The sequence below is a fragment of the Epargyreus clarus genome, unplaced genomic scaffold (assembly GCF_041222505.1).
Source record: "Epargyreus clarus isolate Ecla_fem2 unplaced genomic scaffold, WU_Ecla_fem_2.2 ptg000014l, whole genome shotgun sequence".
In the NCBI taxonomy this organism is placed as follows: domain Eukaryota; kingdom Metazoa; phylum Arthropoda; class Insecta; order Lepidoptera; family Hesperiidae; genus Epargyreus; species Epargyreus clarus.
In genome coordinates this window covers 15,736,821-15,756,432 of record NW_027332222.1, presented here as the reverse complement: position 1 = coordinate 15,756,432, position 19,612 = coordinate 15,736,821, and the positions used below count along the sequence as shown (strand labels likewise).

Below are 19,612 nucleotides of genomic sequence, written 5' to 3'. Positions count from 1 at the left end.
TATCATGAGTTTTTACGTTTTGACAAATATGACTGTTTTGGTATTTGTTTACGTATTGGCCCATACTATTTCCAAGTTCTGACACAATCCGCTAGGGGCGCTGATTGGAATTTATATGGGCAAATACAAAAACGAATACCAAAACAGTCATATTTGTCAAAACGTAAATACTCATGGTAAGGGTCACAGATACAATTCATTAATCATTTATTGCTGGGAAAAATCAAGAATGTTTGTCATTTCCAAAAAATATGCGTGAAATCATTATTTTTCCGCTTGAATCAGTATGAGACGAAGGTAAACTGTACCTCAATACTTTTTACGAACGTCAATAAAATCTATGTAGAATTTATGACGCGCTAAGCACCGGGTGGGAGCACGACCGCTTCTCTGAAATGCAAGCGCATTCGATATGGATGCTACTTTTACAAACTTTTACTGAAATAAGATTATCTATGAAATTCCACTATGGAGCATGCAATTGAGCATGTTTTTTTTGGATTTAAAAGTGGCCTCTATCAAGATCTAATATCCTTTGTAAATCTTTTTTATTTACTTCTGATTTACTTGAAGTTAAGACATATTGATAAAGAAACAAAATAAAAATATACAGGCTTAGAAAAAAATGTATTTTTTGGTAAACATATCTTATTCTTGTTCAATTAACAGACATGTCATAGGATTAATTACATTCTATAAAATTGTAACTATTGGTCATATTACTGCTTCAGCATAAGTACATTCTATTTCAATTTAACTTTAAAAAGTTTAAGAAACGACGATAAACCTCTTCTCTTTTTAACCGACTTCAAAAAGGGAGGTTCTATATTCGACCGCTATGTATGTATATAAAATTGTATATACGCGATTTTCTAACAACTACTTATCCAATTCGGATGAGATTTTGATTTTTTGAAAGATTATTTTGCATATAATTTCAAATTATTTTCGTGCAAGTGGCAACCCTACAGCGACGTGTTGTCATCGCACGTGACGACATGCGCTAATGGTTGCGGGAACGGTGGCTCCGTGGAAAAAATGGGAGCGATCAACAATTCCCATGCTTTGAGCTTTTCAACACTTATTTGAACTTGGATGTAGATATTTTCATCGAAGAAGATAGGACAGGATTTATGTTATTTTGGTGTTTTTTGTTATTAGGAGGATCAGTTTAAGTTTATTGGTGATAGAACCTATTACTACCATATTATTATAATAGCTGAAGCTGGTAGAATCCGTCGTGGTCTGACGTGGTTGGAGGCACCAACGCCACATCTATTTCTGTTCAATTATTCTTACAGCAGTGTTAAGTACTTCAGTGGTCTGGTTTAAAGGGTGTGGTAAGGGACATACTTATTCGAGGCGTTCCAACTTAGTCGGGTCTATCAAAATCTTATATGGATTGAATAGATATCCACAGAATACCGATGTCCATGGGTGACAGTAATCATTTACTATCAAACGAAGTACATGTTTGTTTGCTTCTTTCATTTTAATAACAACGACAATCGATATGTCTGCTCTCACGCTCAAAAAGAAAAAATCTATCGTACGAGCGATTGCCTACCTACGTGCTAAAATTAAGTATTTTATCGGAGTAACGTCAATCATATCGCACTTTTTAACATTCAACAACAAGAATACGGCCTTTTATCGCCGAATTCTATTAATTTTAATGATTTGCGAGAATCGTGCGCGCGCTGCACTTAATTTTTATTACGAAACAGTTGTACTGAACGTTTTATTGCTACGGTCCTAAGGGCCGCATCACATAAGTCTCATTATATGTAACGATTTTACAAGGAAAGAGAGATTATTAGAAACTGTAAGAAGAAACCGTGGTTAAATTTAATACAATTTGGGATATAACAGACTTAAATCTTTGATCTCCAATGTATCACTTAATTAAATGCCCATTTCCGAATTATTGTTTTTCGTTCAATTCTTGTTTACATACTTTTCATTAATTAAAACGCAATATCATCTTTACAATTTTAAATAAATGTCATTTGCGATTCATTTTTGTATAATAATAATCGAGTCATTGTAGCGATTAAAAATATGTAAATCGATTTTAATAGTTCCCCCAATATTGGCCGATTGTAAAAGTGACAATATAGTGACTGGAGTGTCAATATGTTTAACATCAACGGTTAAGTGTGTTCGAGTCCTAACTCGCACCTTATAGTGACAATACGACGGTGAGCGAAGGTATGACGAATTGTAGACGCTGATAGAATAAATTATGCGAGTGATAACCGAGAAGGGACGTGCTGATCGAACTGGTGTGAAGCTATGTGAGCTTCGGTGGGAAAGGGTCGTTGGACCTTGCTAATTCTCAGGTGCTAATAAATAAGGCTAGATATTTAATTGTTTTATATTTTTTGGGCTTCGTTGCATTTTTTATAATATAGTAGTAGCAGACGAGCATGCAGTCCGCCTGATAGTAAGTGGCTACTGTCGACCATGGACATCTGTAATCAACCCCAAATAGAATTAGATATTCCTACCTCAGGTCGCCCAATTATGCGCCGCTACCCTTGAGGACTAAGCTGGAACGCCTTGGAAAAGTATCTCCCTTACCACACCATGCATGTTATTATATTATTACCTATTGCAGAGGGTAATGTTTTTCGGTCGTATGTCTCATTCTTTGGAATGTCCTGCAGCCCAAATGGCTTGACGGACTTTAAGTTTAACATATGTGGTGTCGTTGAATGTCTTGTTAGATTGACTTAGAATGCTTTAAGGAATCGGGTTTTGTTTTTTATAATAATTCTCTAGTTATCCATAACTTTTGTCGGATTTTAAACATATTATATTTACTGCAAAATTGGTAATAAAAAACAAGGTTAATTACACGATACGTACATAATAATGAGATTATTATATTATTCTACACATAATATAGGAAAATATAATGATTTACCTAGGCAAAGGTCAACAAATTGATAAAACTACGTTTGCTCGATGACTTCATGACAAATTTTCCTATTTAATCGTAATTCTTGTTAGTATTTACAATTCAATTAATTCTGATTTTATTAATGACTCATCGAGAAGAGGCTAATAGATAGAATGAGGACATTATTTTAATAGATTTTTTATTAATTAAGATTATTTATTTTTGGTTATTACGACAGTAAGGTAGTAGAGCTCTCCGTGGCGCAACTGTGTTGGTACCACTGTCACATATATTTCTACTATAGATGCTCTAAAAATATAATAACAATAAAATTATAATGTACGTTTAATATCCATTAACATTGCTTTAATAAATAGGTTATGATGGTCCAAAGTTGTTGTTTCAATTTCAAGGGTGTGGTAAGGTTAATAGGATATGATTTTTTAATTAACTTCAAGTATAATAAGAACATCTTTTATAATAATGGTTGATTAGGTAAAATATCGTATATCAAGATACAAAAAACTAATACAATTTCCGTTACGCCTGTGGTTTGCAGCAGACATATATTTTTTATTTTTGATGCGGAAGAGACAGGTATGGGATTTCCCTTATGGATCGAACTTAATCCCTACGACCTTGACGTACTTTCACTCTTGTACCAATTAATCATTTTTACACCTGCCCTTTATGCATTTTACACTTTACTTGATTTTAGAATATGAAAAATGTAGAAGGATCGATGATTTATTAATTTATTACAAAAATTACGTAGGTAACTCAGAATATCGCTCTACGCTACTGCATTACACAATAATAAAGTAAAATATATTATAGTAAATAGTAACAACGAATACTTAAATCGGAATTGTAGGAAGCTTCCCTTGTTTCATTATATATACGAATGCTCAAAGTAAAGGCATAAGAACTTTTCTACATACTAGCCATTACTCAAATAAATTTAAAATTATAAAAATCTCAAGAGCATTTAATATATTCATACATTAATCTAAAGGTGGGCTATCTGAACATTTTACTTTCTAAGTACGTGCACTTGGTCCTCAGAAGCGATGAGCCTCATGAGTGAATAAAGTGTGACCAAGTGTGACTAAGTGCAGGTGCCTACATTGTCTTGCGTTGATGTGAGTTGAATGACAATACAGATGATTGTTACCGTGACTCATTACATCTATGGCGACACATTCGATAAATATGCTGGTTACTGACGCTTCCGGTGTAATTAGAAGTATCATGTATTAAATATAATTAATATTATAGTACTGAACAGCGTAGCGTGCGGTCATCATGCCGGTCTGATATACGAAGAGTTCCAGGTTTGATCAATGGTCAGATTTTCTTTACGATTTGTAGATCACCGTTTGATTGTGTTAGCATCTGAGGTACCACGTAAAGCCACGTATGTCTTAAAAAACCTTATTCTCCCTTCCCTTAAAGATCTATATAACTCGTATAATACAAGAAAAACAAATGAAGGCAAGCACTTGAAGATTCGCGTTCTATATGTGTAGTCACTAACGGATGATCCTACTTCGGGGCTACGGGTATAGAAGATAATGTCTATTTTGCCACGATATCTAAGATGTGTGATGTGATATCTAATTCACGAGATGAGCTATCTCGTTAATTGAGAAGACAACACATTATTAAAAAAATGATTAATATGTTTCTTTCTTTACTCAATTAAAAAAATATATATAAAGTTGCATTCGCTATAACTTATTTCAGCAATAATCTTAGCTAGAAATATTTACCGCCATAACTAACACAATGCCTAGTATAAATTATCAACTTCTACAACACATTGTGTTCAGTTACTCATTTGTGAGAAAGTATTTTATTAATGAGACTGTTATTTTCTATCTTCCTGCTTTTGAAAGGTAATGAGAAAGTAACATTATTCAATTTTTGTGTCGGTAACAGGTATTTTTCGTCATTAGAATAGTTATTAATTATTTCCGTAATAGCTTATTACTAATAATTATATAGCTTGTTAATGTTCCTGTTTATGATTAAACTATAAATTTATATTAAGCATCTAAAACATTTAAAACCTATTTTAAAAAGGAAACAAGTTATCGATCGTATTTATGTGACTACTTTAGAAATACATTGAGTGCCACAACGTACTTAATTGTCACGACGGATAATTAAAACAACAATATAACTTAAATAAAAGCCTTAAAACCACTGTCATAAATTAATATCCTTAACACAGCAGTGCTACATTCATGGTGGGTGGCGCACATAGGTGGCGCATTTGAATTTCGAACTACGAACAGTTATAAAACTGTATGTTCGTTTTTTTTAGACGTGGATGGTGGCCTTTTTGCCATTACAGTTTGATGAATCAATCACTTAACGATCAACAACAAATTTAAACAATGCGGCGCCACAAAAACGCGAATAATTGTAACAATAAGATATCATTGTAATATCACGATATCGTAGAAAGACAATATTAACTAGAGATTAACAGTAGGCGTTATAACACTGTTATACACGGATCCTATTGTGAGGCTGTCATCTGCATACAAAGGTGGCGATTTGAAGAAGCACAATGGTGACAATAGATAGCGACATCTTGCGGTATTGTTTCAATAACGGTGCGCTTCTTGTGATTGTAGGCGATCGACTCAATAGACGTTAAGGTACATGCATACTGCGATTCCCGATGGAAGGTAATCATAAAATATTTAATTTACACATATGGCAAAAATGCTGATTGTTCCAATGACGATAATTCACGGGAATTGATATGGTATACGTGAAAAGTTAATTGTCGTTTTCGAAACTGGTGTTTTCATAGTATGGCCACTATTACGATCATAAGCCTTAAGATAAGAAAAAGGGAGTTTTTCTAAAAAACGACTTCCAATTATTAATGATTATTAAGAGTACCTAACTGGTTTACCAAAGATTTAAAATGAAAACAAAATGTCAATAGGAAAATTCCTGACATTCTCTCATCAGTTGACAGTGTGGTCGTGCCTTAATAATGCTGAATTTTATAAGCAATCGCATTATGTGTTGCCAGTTAGTATTAAAGCAACTGTCGATGTATTTAAGTTGACAAATATTACGTGAAATATTTCTATTCTTTATATTACAAAAAATACATCCCTTATTAAAATTGAATCTGATATACATAACGATTGCCTTTTCAGACTTATTTAATGGTGTCTCCACGTATTCAGAATATGGTAGGTGCCTATTTGAGATATGATCGTGCCTATTAAAATAATAATACAGTATAAAACATCATTAAGTCCCTGTGTGACGAATATTTTACAATATATTAGGTATTTAATAATAGGAATACTTAATGAAATACTTGGAATATATTCTATGGGAATTCATTGAACATTTTTGAATTTATTTATTTTTATGAATATTTGATTTTAGATATTTTGTGCATGGCATTTTTTCTACGAAACTACAATTAAATTTTATAACAACGATAATTAAAAAAATATCAAAAGAAAATTGCAATTAAAATTAAGGTTCAACCAGTTAAAACAGGTGTCTGATCACTCAGTAAAAGTGTAAATGTCAATGTGACAGATAAGTACGATAAGAATATCGTTTGCCTATTATTGACTGTCAAAGATGCCATAGACTTTGTATTTATTCACCTATTACCTAACTATTCCACCTTTGATTTACTCGTTTAAGCTCTGTAGTTTCTTTAATGATTCTTACAAAAATTCGATTTTTTTTACAAACTTTACATTTGTAATACTTATTGTTCTCTAATGGCACATTATTATATTTTATTAGAAACTTACTGATAAATGTGAAGGGAAAGATATATAAATATATGTGTTATTGTTTCAGGAATAAGACGACAATGTGACGAAGCCGTGTTTTCCCGCCGATAACGACTGTCCGCCATCTTGACTGATTAGACAAAGTGTTACCAGGTAAGATTATTATAATGGCATTTTTATATTATATTATGGCAATATTGTATTTGTTTATTTATAACTAGCTGATCCGACAAACTTTGTACAGAATCTATTTATGAAATATATTTCATATTTAATCACCTTTTAACCCTTCCCTGGAGTTCCACAAATTGTTCTTAACTAAAATTAGCCAAATCGGTCCAGCCGTTCTCGAGTTTTAGCGAGACTAACGAACAGCAATTGATTTATATATATGTAGAAGATTATTGCAGATCTGTATTTGTTTTGTACCCATAATTATTGTAGATAAACTTAGGTAGGTATGGGAGAATTATATTTTCAATAAAGAAAGTAATTTTTATATCGACGTGACTGAGGAAAAATATGTGTGAAAATAGTACATTACAATACGAGGACGAAAAATTTTTTTCTGACAAGTGTGAGTTTGCAGGCCGAGCCGCAGGCGAGGACTGCAATCACACGAGTCAGAAAAACATTTTTCGTCCGCGTGTTGTATAAAATTTTATATTACGGGGTCGGAAATGGGGGTTTTGCGCACGCGAAGCGTGCGTAAAACGTCCATTTACGCACGCCGTGATATAAAATAATATTCAAAGAAAAAATCCAACAGAGAATAATAACACAATAATAATACGAGTAGGCCTTGTAACAAGAAAAAAATATATAAATTGAATTAATTCTTCAATTTTTATGTTACGTTGTTTACGACAATTAATTTAATTTAAAGATTTATTTATTCGTCAAAAGTTTTATTTTCGGTCCCCATTTTTCAATAACACGTATCGATGTTTGTATCCATATAAATAATTACAACACATACTAAGTGCACGCACTTAAAGTTGACGGCAATTTATTCAACAAAGAATTACAGCTAGGTATGTTACCGTTGATTAGTTAAAACATGTGTATATCAATTATACCGTAATGTGGTTATAGAATGCACGAAGACTCATTAATGCGTGCATAAGTATAATAATAGATAATGACATGGGTTACGGTATTGTCCGTATTACATGGTTCAATAAAAAGTAATTTAAAACGCCAGTATTACTATTTACTTTTTTTTATAAAAATAGAAAATGAACATGCAGTTTATCTGATGCAACTGCTGCAATTGATAACTAAAACCATATTCAGATGGAATTAGGGTCTTACTGAAGTCCACAGGTGCGTAGCAAACTCTGAGGACTAAGGTGTCTCTTTTACCTTTTAAATTTGTACAGGGTAGCGATAAACACTACTGTTATAAGGCAGAAAAAGATGCTCTGTCGCTTTGTTAAAACTAGAACTCAACAGACCTAAAACTAAAAACTTACAGACAGTTGCGGAAATAAAGCGCTTCATCAAAACAGCATCTATCATTTGAAAACATTTTCATGTAGAGATATATGATATAGATTTATCATATGGAGATAGGTGTAGTGTAGGATGTAGTGGTTTCGGGTCCCCGGTGGATGCGGAAGAAAAACTTTCTATGAATTTTAGGCCTAATACTGCTTTTCATAAGAAATACAGGCGGTGGTGCCTTTGCGGTGGAACTCGGCACCTTGCGCGTCATACCAGTATTGTAACCAAATCGCCATGCAAGTCTTCTTGTGGTGTCGTGGTGACAAGTAATCATAAAACCATTTAATAATATTACAAGAATAGATAATTACTTGACTCATATACTGTCAATGGAGCGTAATATTATAATGCTCATTTACAGATCCTTTAAGCCTTGCGGTCACATCTACGATACCGTGTAATTGATATCACTTACTGGTGGAAGGACAAGGGCACACTGACGACAAAACTTTTTTGTGTTGTTGTGTATATTTTAAGCGCGCTTCCGCGAATCTCGTATATGTGATCTCGCGTTCTAATTAGTTTTTTGCCAGAATTAGATGCTCGCGTAAATACGCTAAGTAACTCGCCGAACAATGATTACGATACTCTTTGGGTTGGTGGATGATTGTTTGCTATTGCTTAAAAATCATCTAATTGTGTATGGATTAGTTGTTATACCTTTTTACCACGCTTTTATTAGCTTGACCTGTATGTATGTATGTAATGGAATCTTTGAACTTGATTTGTCTGGTCCGAACGGTCCGATTGATTTAAAATTTTGAACGATCATCAAGAACCGATGAATATACACCATTTTAATAATTTTTTCTGTTCTCCACATCAGGATCGTCAGGAATCAGGATTAACGATTTTCCTTGTGCGATTTTAGCGTGGTTTTTAGTTTTTAAATTATAATTATAGAAGTTGACAGATACTTAGGTAAACATAACTAGAATATTTTTTGCGCTTGCAAAACATTACTTAATTAAAGTGGCATTTTCGTCGTTGCTAATCTAACTGTAAATGGAAAAATTGTTCACCGGTTAGTCTTTGTATCTTGGGAATTTATTCTGCTTTTTATAGATGTCTGTCTTCCGGCATGACGTCATGAGGTTTGTGGTTATTGTTATAATGCTTAGATGGTCTCTATACTAAGGTTTATGTTCAATAATATATACTGAGGCTATTATAGGCTAGTGGTGTCGATGGCAGCATCTCTCTATTACACGGGATCCGGGATATAGTTTCGGATAAGCGAATACAATTTTCCAAAGTATTTTGTATGCAAATCAATTTTTCAGTAATTTTAATGGTGAAGGAAAATCTGACTACCAATCTGCATTTAATTGGCAAGGTAACGTAGCTAATATTAATTTTGATAGACCGAAGAGACAAAATAGAAGAGAGTAAAGTATCGGGCAGTTGAAGAATAATGTGAATCACTGGAGTTTTCATAGTCCACTTAGTGGAGCTTACCGCTGTGCAGGAAATTTAAATTTTTTATGAAGGAATAATTCTGAATGTGTTTCATATAAAAATGGTTAACCCAGAGATACGGAAAAATATTTTTTTACCTTCTTATCTAAGTGGAAATTCATATCCAATCCAAGAATTATTGGTATAATAGATTTGGTAATCTACCAAGAGATTGGGAGATTTGGTATACAATTCTTGGATTCTAATTGAATCGGACTTGATTTGTGTTAAGCGGTAATTCCTATAAATGTTGTTATAGGATATTTAAATTAGCTCACCTAGGAGGAGCCCGAAGGGGCAACGTGTTCAGAGGACTCCGGTTGCGTTCCGTAGGAGATCCCGGAGTCCTCTTGGCAACGCTAAGGACGGCCACTGGGGGGGTTTAGTGCGGTAAGAATCCCACATAACCCCGTGTCGCTCCTACGACACTGGGTACCTTTTGAAGGTTTCCCCCTCGTAAACAAAAAAAAAAATACGTGTGGCACTCGGAGACTGCCGCGGTAAAGCTATTGCATAGCATTTTTTATGCTATGAAAACGCTCAGAAGGAATTCCAGAAATACAATATATTCTTCCATAATCATCAACATTTACATTAATACATCTTTATCCACTATTTTATCATATCTCCATTATATAAGACATTGCAAATATCAGCTGACATTTCATAACTCCAAGCAAGACTGAACATTCTAAAATATAAAATAGAAAAGTATTTAATAAGTGACATAAAGTATTAACAACCAGCAATATAAATGGATCAATGCGATGTGCCTGTGACATTTGGCCGAATGTTACAGGTACATCGCATTTTTCATTAATAAATGCACTTTGTTTATTCATATTTAAAACACTTTGTACACAAATTATTTGTACCATAAATCATAATGGCGTTTTGATTTTGTGCTGTCAAGTCTGTCAGTTGTAATTGTACGTTTAAAAATAACAAACACTCTTTTACGTTATTTTATCAATCCAGAATTCAACATAACTTATGTTGATAAAACATATCATTTGGATAATATGGTAATATAATTTTGAATTTTATAATGGGAATATAAAATATACTTCACGCAATTTTAAGATTTCTGCACGGATTATAAAAAAATGTGTATTACTGCCATCTGTGTTCAAGTTGACGAATTAAGGTTATCAAATAAAATAATAAGGAATGTAAAATAATAATTTATTCAATTATATCCATATTTTTCTATTGACAGTCAACAACTCGGTTGCCTGGAGACTTGATATCCAACAGTCCTCCACCGCTATTTTCACTTACACCACCAGGGGCGCCGGCAGCATTTGGTCAAGGTGACGGCGCACCAGTATGCCATTTTCAGTTCTGACTTCATAATGGAGTCTACCTAATCTTCGGATGACGACTCCGAACTCCCATTTAACTCTTGGGTTGGTGTAACTGCGGACTTGTACCTTATCACCTTGTCCGAACTCCTGCGTTGGCGGTGCATTGTAATGTAATCTGGATAGTGGGGCGGATTTCTTAAATAAGGCATGCATATAGGTTCTTACCTCTCTGCCGAACATTAACTGATAAGGTGATAACTCTTTTGTATTAGGTGTACATCTCAAGCGTTTATCAAATAAACTTCCGCTCTTGCTGATATAAAAGAACATTCAGGTATTAGCCGATTATTTTCTTTTTGTACATTCAAAAATTTAAATTTTAGCTTTGTATATATTTCTTCAAATTCGTACCTGTATTTTATTTCCTCTTCTAAATTTTCTTCTTCTGTAAGCCATTCAATTTTTTCTTGAATCGCGTAGAATTTGTTCAAATTTTCTTGTAAAGAATTCAGTCGTATATTTATTTCTTCAATGTCAATTTTTTCTATTCCCGAAATGTAATTTTCGGTTCGTTTCATTAACCCACGTAATGTGGCTCGTATTTCCTTATTGTTTTTTAGTTCATTCGACATCTCGTCGCCAACATCAAATAAAATAATAAGGAATGTAAAATAATACTTTATTCAATTATATCCATATTTTTCTAATGACAGTCAACAACTCGGTTGCCTGGAGACTTGATAGTTGGATATCAAGTCTCCAGGCAACCGAGTTGTTGAAAGGTGTTACTTATTTTCGTTACGGAATTTCTCGATTCGGTCGCCGCGCTCAAAGCCCGCGATAAAAGCTATGCAATAGCTTAAAAAAGGATATTTAAATTAGTCGTAAATAATACCTACCATATGGAACCTATGGTATGTCCACTGAACTTGAGGAGAAATTAACAAACTACACAAAGTAGCGATATTTATTGTTATTGGGCGAAAAATTTCAAGGTACCAGGATAGCAGAATAGATGTGGAGGTCATTTTTAATTCATACTTTGCCAATATATAATAACCCTTAGCGTATTACATTACGGTCGTTGTGAGGTGTCAAGTTATATTGGTGCTATACTAACAAGCTGTTATTCGCGGGAATGTAAAGCATTATCTGAGATCGACTCGTTAGAGACGACACTTCAATGGCGGGGAACTGGTATGGACATATGTAGCGTGTACCGCCCTTTAATTATTATTTGTATTTATTCAGGATCGGGCTTAAAGCAATTATTAACATGAATCAGATTAAAGTATAAGTCTAGTGGATGTAAATGATGAATGTTTTTATAAGTGCCGCCCACGACTCTATGTATGTATGGAGGTTGACTTATCCATTTTTCGACGGGAAAATATTTGGGAATCTAGAAGTCTCCAAAAATAAGGTGATAGAACCTTATTTTTTGGAGACTTTTAAGTGAAAGACATTAAAAATTTCCAAGTCCTATCTATGAAATCCTTAGTTGTCATTCGATGCCCGTTTTGGACGGATTGAACGATTGATGAACGTTATTAGCACTTACCATTAGACAGTTAAAATCTACCCTAAATATCTAAAGAAAAATACGAAAAAGGAATTTTGAGAGTTCTTTAATCGGACCTTACTGTCACGACGATGCACCTATTACAGACAAATCAATCATCACTTAGACTGGGTAGACTTCTATTCCAGCAGCTTCAAAATACAAAAATTGAAAATTGAAAATTGGTTCATACAAATTGCAGGATGAAAGTATTAGTTTAAATGTTTAAACTTCAAGTATTAATGTTTTTAAAATCATCAGTAAACAGGTTTACGTTTCAATTGAAAATTATAAAATCAAGTACTCGTTCGACGACAAGCAAAACACAAAAAAATCAATCCACCGAAACCCGTTCTACCAAAGTAATGCAACAACGTTTTGCGTAAAATTTACTTGCTCTCCAAAAAAGCATTTGTGATCCGACATCTTTTTGCCACCCGACCAGTTATGGTAATCGGTTCTGTCGGCCGTTTTTCCTAAAGCTGGCAACATTTTTTGAAAAAAGGAAAAGTAATGCCGAAAGTATGTTGCTAATGCCTCCATAATTGATTTTGCGACCCGCTGCGAAAATCGATGCGTACGGAATATAAAGTGTATACCCAATTACCGAAGGCTTATTGTCTTCTATAATTGGGCAAATACTTCGTATGCATTTGGCGGAGGTCGTATTTTCTCATTAATCATTCGTCGTTCATTATTCAATAAGATATAATCATATTCATACTGCATTTAGATTCGGCAGTGGTTAAAAGACTGGAGGCTTACATAACGTCTTCTCTTTTTAAAATATTTTTACTGCACTAGTAAATCTGTGGTAGCTATTGACCAAAGACCATAGATATTTTTTTCTTTTAATTTCCTACATCACACAGAATATAATCACGACCGGAACACGTGTTTCGCGAATGATTGCAATCCATGTTGTTCCAATCCATTCTCCGTCGACCCAATTGTCTAACGAGCTGATAAAATCTGAGCTGGCCTGGTGTCACGTGGTGTCACTTGAACGATTATGTCTATTTATCATTGTAAATGAAATGGTGTTTGTATTATGAAACTATAGAATAAAGCGCGGAAAGTTCCTAAAAGATAGTTCGATAACTTTTCTTTTACTTCTCTTTATGTGATAAAAATAGCAAAACTGCCTTAAAAGCACACTGAAAATCGTGTTACGTTTGAGAATATCTATGTACACAAAGTATTTTTTAGGAATTCCTGTTAATTTTCTAGAAGCGAAATTTTGCGTACCAAAACTGTTGGCTAAAATGCCAACATTAGAACATTACATTTTACAACATTTTAGTCAATAATTTTGCAATTCTTAGCTACTAATAATATTCCTGTACCTGTAATGATAAATACCTTAAATTATTTTATTTATAATTACATTTTTATTATCTACTAATTTACTTTACATACAATTGTATTTAATACTAATTAAAATAAAAGAAAATAAACTATATACTAGTAAAAAAAATTACAGAATGTACATATATACAAAAATAAAAACAAAAACAGTACTATAAAAAAAATATCTCTATCGCTGTCTTTGGGCAGGGTTCCCAAGATGCTGGTAGTATTAAATTATACTGTAAATGTAACTAACATTATTACGCAATTCATAAGTACATTTACCTAACATTATTTCCACTATATTTTCCGTTATTAATGTAAAACCACTGTATTTTGTTTTATATAATTTATTATGAAGTTAGCTAAGTTGTTCTATGATAGATGCTATAGTATCTAATACATCTCTCGATTTTCCTGTCTTTCAAACTAAGATTAGCGATAACCTACTGGTTAATGTTGAACTTCCTCAATCCGCCACATTACCGTTACGTTAACATTTCTGTGGTATGATGGATGGGGCCTATGTTTGATTAAATTATCGATAAATGCTTTTGTTCAGCGAACGAATTTGCAACTACTCTGTTTATAATAAAAATAAAAAGTTAGTTGATAACCGTCCGAACCCATAATTTCGAAAAAATACAAGTATAGAAACTAATTAGAGGCGTAACTTAGATTTGAATCCAGATATTCGTTGGAGCAGGCCAAAATTTATCCATAAATCACTGGGCCATTACTCTTATAAATTATTTTGGTAATCTCTTTTTATTTTTCACGACTTGCAATTTATACCATGTAAAGAAAATTGTTGGATTAATATTCATAAACTTGTCGAAACATTTTATACTTTAAAACTACATTCATATTTGTCAGATGCTAATGTTTAAGGAAAATTTAGTCACTCATCGATCAGTGGATCGAATGGGAGATACTCGTACCTATTTTGAAATGGACACATACACTTATCATTTGTCATCATATTTTTATACGGATCTAAAATATAACCATTCGTACGAGTAAATTATGGATTGGCCTACATTATTTATCTTCAAAATTTAGATTTATATCTAGCATCCTGCAACTACTTATTTCTATCAAAACATCAAATAGCTCCATCAGTGCGTATGCGCACCGGATAACGTTAATCACGCTATCAGGTGGTCTTGTCAACTTCGGAAAAAACTCATGAAAACTTAGTGGGTTACAGTTAAATATTTATGTGTACACTGGGCCTCCAGATCCAGTTTTTATCTAGACAAGACACTACTTGTTTCTTGAACTATTCATACTTGACTGGCAGCGAAGGGTTCCTCTCATGGAAATGAAGTCGTATTTTTTTCATTCCTTATGCTTGCAAGTTGAATTAATAGTAGTGGTAATAATAAGTGAACGGGTATGGGGTGTCGATTTTTTAAAACTGTCGTTTAGGCAAACAATGTTTAGAATTAGCTAAATATATCCGCAGCTTCAGATATGTTTTGTAAGTTCTAACTCAATATCCCGATTTCTGAGAGCAATCGAATCAAATTAAAAATGATCTAGCAGTCCTAGTTTTATTTTTAAAGAGTGAAGATTAAGTCAGGTTAGAGTGAAGTATGTATTGGTTATAATCCGCTAAACATATCCGCAACTTCAGAACTTGTTTATAAGACGGAAGCCTTAATAGGACATGATTAGATTTCAAAAAGCAATCAATTAAAAAAAAATCCAGCTTCTTCGTTTAAACTGCTGATTTGGCAAAGTATTCCAGTAAAACTAAGACATTAAGGCAATACTTCAACTCACTCATTTAAATCGTGAACTTGCATAATGCCTTAAAACCCAACCATCAACAATTTTCGAACCGATACGATCCGTACGGATGTGAAGCTTCCTGCCTCATTTGCCAAACGAACATCCTCGTCAGTGTGGCAATAAATCCCGCCCGATATGGCACTGATTAACAACGATCCATCCGATATCTTATTGGCAATAACACACGAGTACCTGTCTGCGTGTTGAATCAAGCATACGTTCGATTGTAAAGTCTTTGATGCGCAGTAAAAACTGGTAATTTATGACGACTGCGAAGGTGTAAAGTTATCTGGCTGCTACTAATATAATTCTCCATCCTTACGTCAAATACGTACATGTTAAGGTAACTCTGGATACCCCATTGCTAGGTATAGGTCTCCTCACAATTGTGAGAAATCCGGAGCAATTACAAAAATATCCCTAAAGTGTTGGGCACTAATCCGTAGTTTGATGATACATCGGTAGTTTGATGAAGTCAAATTCGCCCCGATAATGCTTTGGCCTCCTTTGTGTGGCGAATTATACTCCAGACCTCCTCCAAAGATTCGTTCTCAGCGGTGAAAAATAAAAAGGGTTGAAGACAAAACATAACTCAGCTTCAATATCCTGCGTCTACTTATTGTTGAAAGATCCCATAAGCCTAAAATATAACAATTTGTTGGGGCTGTCGATAGAATTATGACGTTGTTCCATGCATTTTAAAATGAATGAATGTCATAAGCCACGACAAATATATGGGCAAAGTAAATAAATGTACGCGTATTTATGATCATTGTCTTTGATATTGCATTGTTAGCCGCTTGGAAGATTTAAATCATCAGTATGTTTTTATCGTCATTTTTTATTGTATTTTGTGTATTAAAATAAAATTGAAGCAGATGCTTTAAATTTGCAAAACTAAAAGGTCGTTAATATTTCTTCTATGTTAATTTACATATTTTCTAATTGGGGAGAACCCAAAGTTGGTTGATAGAATTATCTGACTAGATGTTATTTTTAGCATTCATTTTATTGACAACCAAAATAAGTTTGTATTTCTGAAAAACAAAGACAGAAGGTCAGAAAAAAAGAAGAGATTCGTTTTTGCCGTTTGGCCACAAAGTCGTTAAACGATGGTATTTCATGTCGACATAACCAAAAAGTTGATACAACCTGTTTAGTGGAATTAAATAAAAACGATGATATTACCAAAATAGCATAAAAATATAATAACAAAACTAAGCGCTAGATAAGGCCTAGGCAGCTGATTTAAATAAAATAACAAATTAATGGTATTAATTATTGGCATAGGAACCGGTTGTAACCAGTTCTGCGAAGCTGTCAGATGGTTGCAAATAGACCGGCTGGTTACTCAATAGATATGCGGTTTCTACATCACTCTACCTAGAGTTGCATTGTAGAGGCGATTTAACTATATACCTCTACATAGATATGTACCCTTGGTATGAGGTTTTACGTTTTTACAAAAATGACTACATAGATATGTACCCTTAGTATGAGTTTTTACGTTTTTACAAAAATGTCTGTTTTTGTATTTGTTTACGTATTTGCCCATACATTTCCATTCAGAGCCCCTACCGGACTGTATCGGAACTTGCAATGGAAAAATAAAAGTAACGTAGATTTGTACGAATACGATTGCATTGTATTGAGATTTAGATATACGAGTAAGTGCAATTTTTATGCTTAAATTAAATATTTACCAATTGATCACATTTGCACTATATTTTTTTATTTTAAAATATAAACAGATAATTGATACAAGTTATACATATTGTGCTTAAAGAGCACACAATCACCTAATTAATGAGATTTTGAAAGTGTAATATATGTTAAAGTCCCATCAAAATTCGCAAAGTAGTTTTTAAGACCACCATAGAAACAATGAAATTTTAAAATTTATGGCGATTATTTTGAAAGTACATCCAACATCCAATTTAATATATTTCTATGCTTCTATAGACATCTCTATATATTATGTACTTATATCGATATCGTAATACTATAGACATTTAAGAACATAAACACGATTTCGGCGGGCTAATGAGCCCGAAGCGCAGATACTCCTTTATTTATGAGGATAAGGCTTCGGATGATGTCATCCTAATACCAATTTACGATTCCGAGACATTAAACTTCAAAGCTAACGAATGCATTATTAATATTAATCTCCATTTGAAGGTGATATTTTAATGTGTAACCTTTTGCGTTTTGTTACGAGAATTAGACTTCAACGAAGGTATGCGCAGTTGTTTTTGGTTGATTTTTTTTTATTTTAGATTGTTTTTGCGTTTTTCGTTCAAATATCAACTCGTTTGTTAGTATTTATGATACAATACTTGTAAAATTTATTTTGATGTCTTTAATACCCATCTTAATTTACATAAAAATACTAATATTATTATGGGCCATAATATGTTATGATAAAAGCTTTATGCATTCTAGCATAATTAGAAATTGATGTGTTTCTTTTTAGTTGTCAGGAGTAGACTTTTTTCTATTTGTATAAGTAATAAGGATAAAGAATCAAGAACATGTTATGAGTATTAGAAGGTTGTATTTACATGCATTTACTTAAACTTCATATTAAGTTACAAAAAGTCTAAACGTGTTTGATAACTTCATTATTAACTAAAGTACGTTATATCTAACATTTTAAACGATTAGAAGTAAAGTGTAACCTTATTTGAGTTACGCAAGAATCTTCATTCGGAATCAAAGGTCAAACGGAAAGTTGGTTGAGAACCGGACGTCGGATCGGAACCGCGGTAAGGTTCTTATGTAAGTGTGTTTTGTGTATGTGTAACAAGGACACAACTAGGTCGAGTGTTATAAACTTTTCTACACTATATAACATATAATATAATATACAATAATATTATAAAGAGGAACACTTTGTTTATTTGTTGTAACAATAATTTAAAATTTTCAATTAGGGTCTGTACCCTTAGCATGAGTTTTTACGTTTTGACAAATATGACTGTTTTGGTATTTGTTTACGTATTTGCCCATACAATTTCCAATCAGCGCCCCTATCGGATTGTATCAGAACTATACGTCTGTAACGTAACATTAAATGTCTAAATTGACAAAATGGGGCTTTATGTTTTGTCTCTTTTTGCGAACATGTGAGGCAGACAAACAAAAAGACTTGAACACTTTCTTATTGTTACGTTTACTCAGTCTTCTAAGCAAACGGAACACATTAATGGATTGAGTAAACGTAACATAAAATTGTGGAATGTTTTGAAAACTCATGGTACGGGTACTGTTAATAGTACAATTTACATTTTCACAGATAGATAGTATAGCAGGATTTAGCAGCACGTTGAACACGTGTCATGAACAGAAGTGGGGCACGGCGAACGGTGGTCGTTTGAACAGATGTTGTACGGGATTGTGCCCGTTACCTACGTAACTGTCTTATGTCACCTTTAGATACGTTTATGATTCAGCATTACTGTATTTTCTGGTTTTCTTAAAACTTTAATTAACAACCATCATCAACCCATTATTGTCCCATTGCTGGGCACGGGTCTCCTCTCAGAATGAGAAAGATTAGGCCATGGGCTACCGCACTGGCCAAGTGCGTATTGGTAGACTTTACATACTTTTTAGATTATTTTTTATAATGTCTGAGGTATGCAGCTTTCCTCACGATGTTTTCCTTCACCGTTTTAGCAAGGGATAATTAACTTCTAATACGCACATAATTTCAAAAATCAGAGGTGCGTAATGAATAGGCTCAAAAACTACGTGACCGATTTTAAAAATTCTTTCACCATTCGAAAGCTATATTATCCACGAGTAGCATAGGCTATATTTTATATGAAATATATTTGATAAATAGATTTTGAGGCGGAAAAAAATTTGCCGGGTCAGCTAGTATGGAATAAACCTAAAAAAATGGAGGTTTATCTGAAGTCGACTACAGGCGCGT

The 19,612-nt window shown here is 33.3% G+C and overlaps 1 protein-coding gene across 2 annotated transcripts in view; it reads left to right on the top strand.

The window, feature by feature from the left end:
- Positions 1–19,612, top strand: part of LOC140746987 (uncharacterized) — a 105,738-nt gene that overhangs the window by 45,517 nt on the left and 40,609 nt on the right. For both annotated transcript variants that reach the window (XM_073079197.1, XM_073079196.1), the window contains exon 3: positions 6,761–6,846. The gene's annotated coding sequence lies outside the window, so the exon portion shown is untranslated. The remainder of the gene's footprint in view (positions 1–6,760; positions 6,847–19,612) is intronic.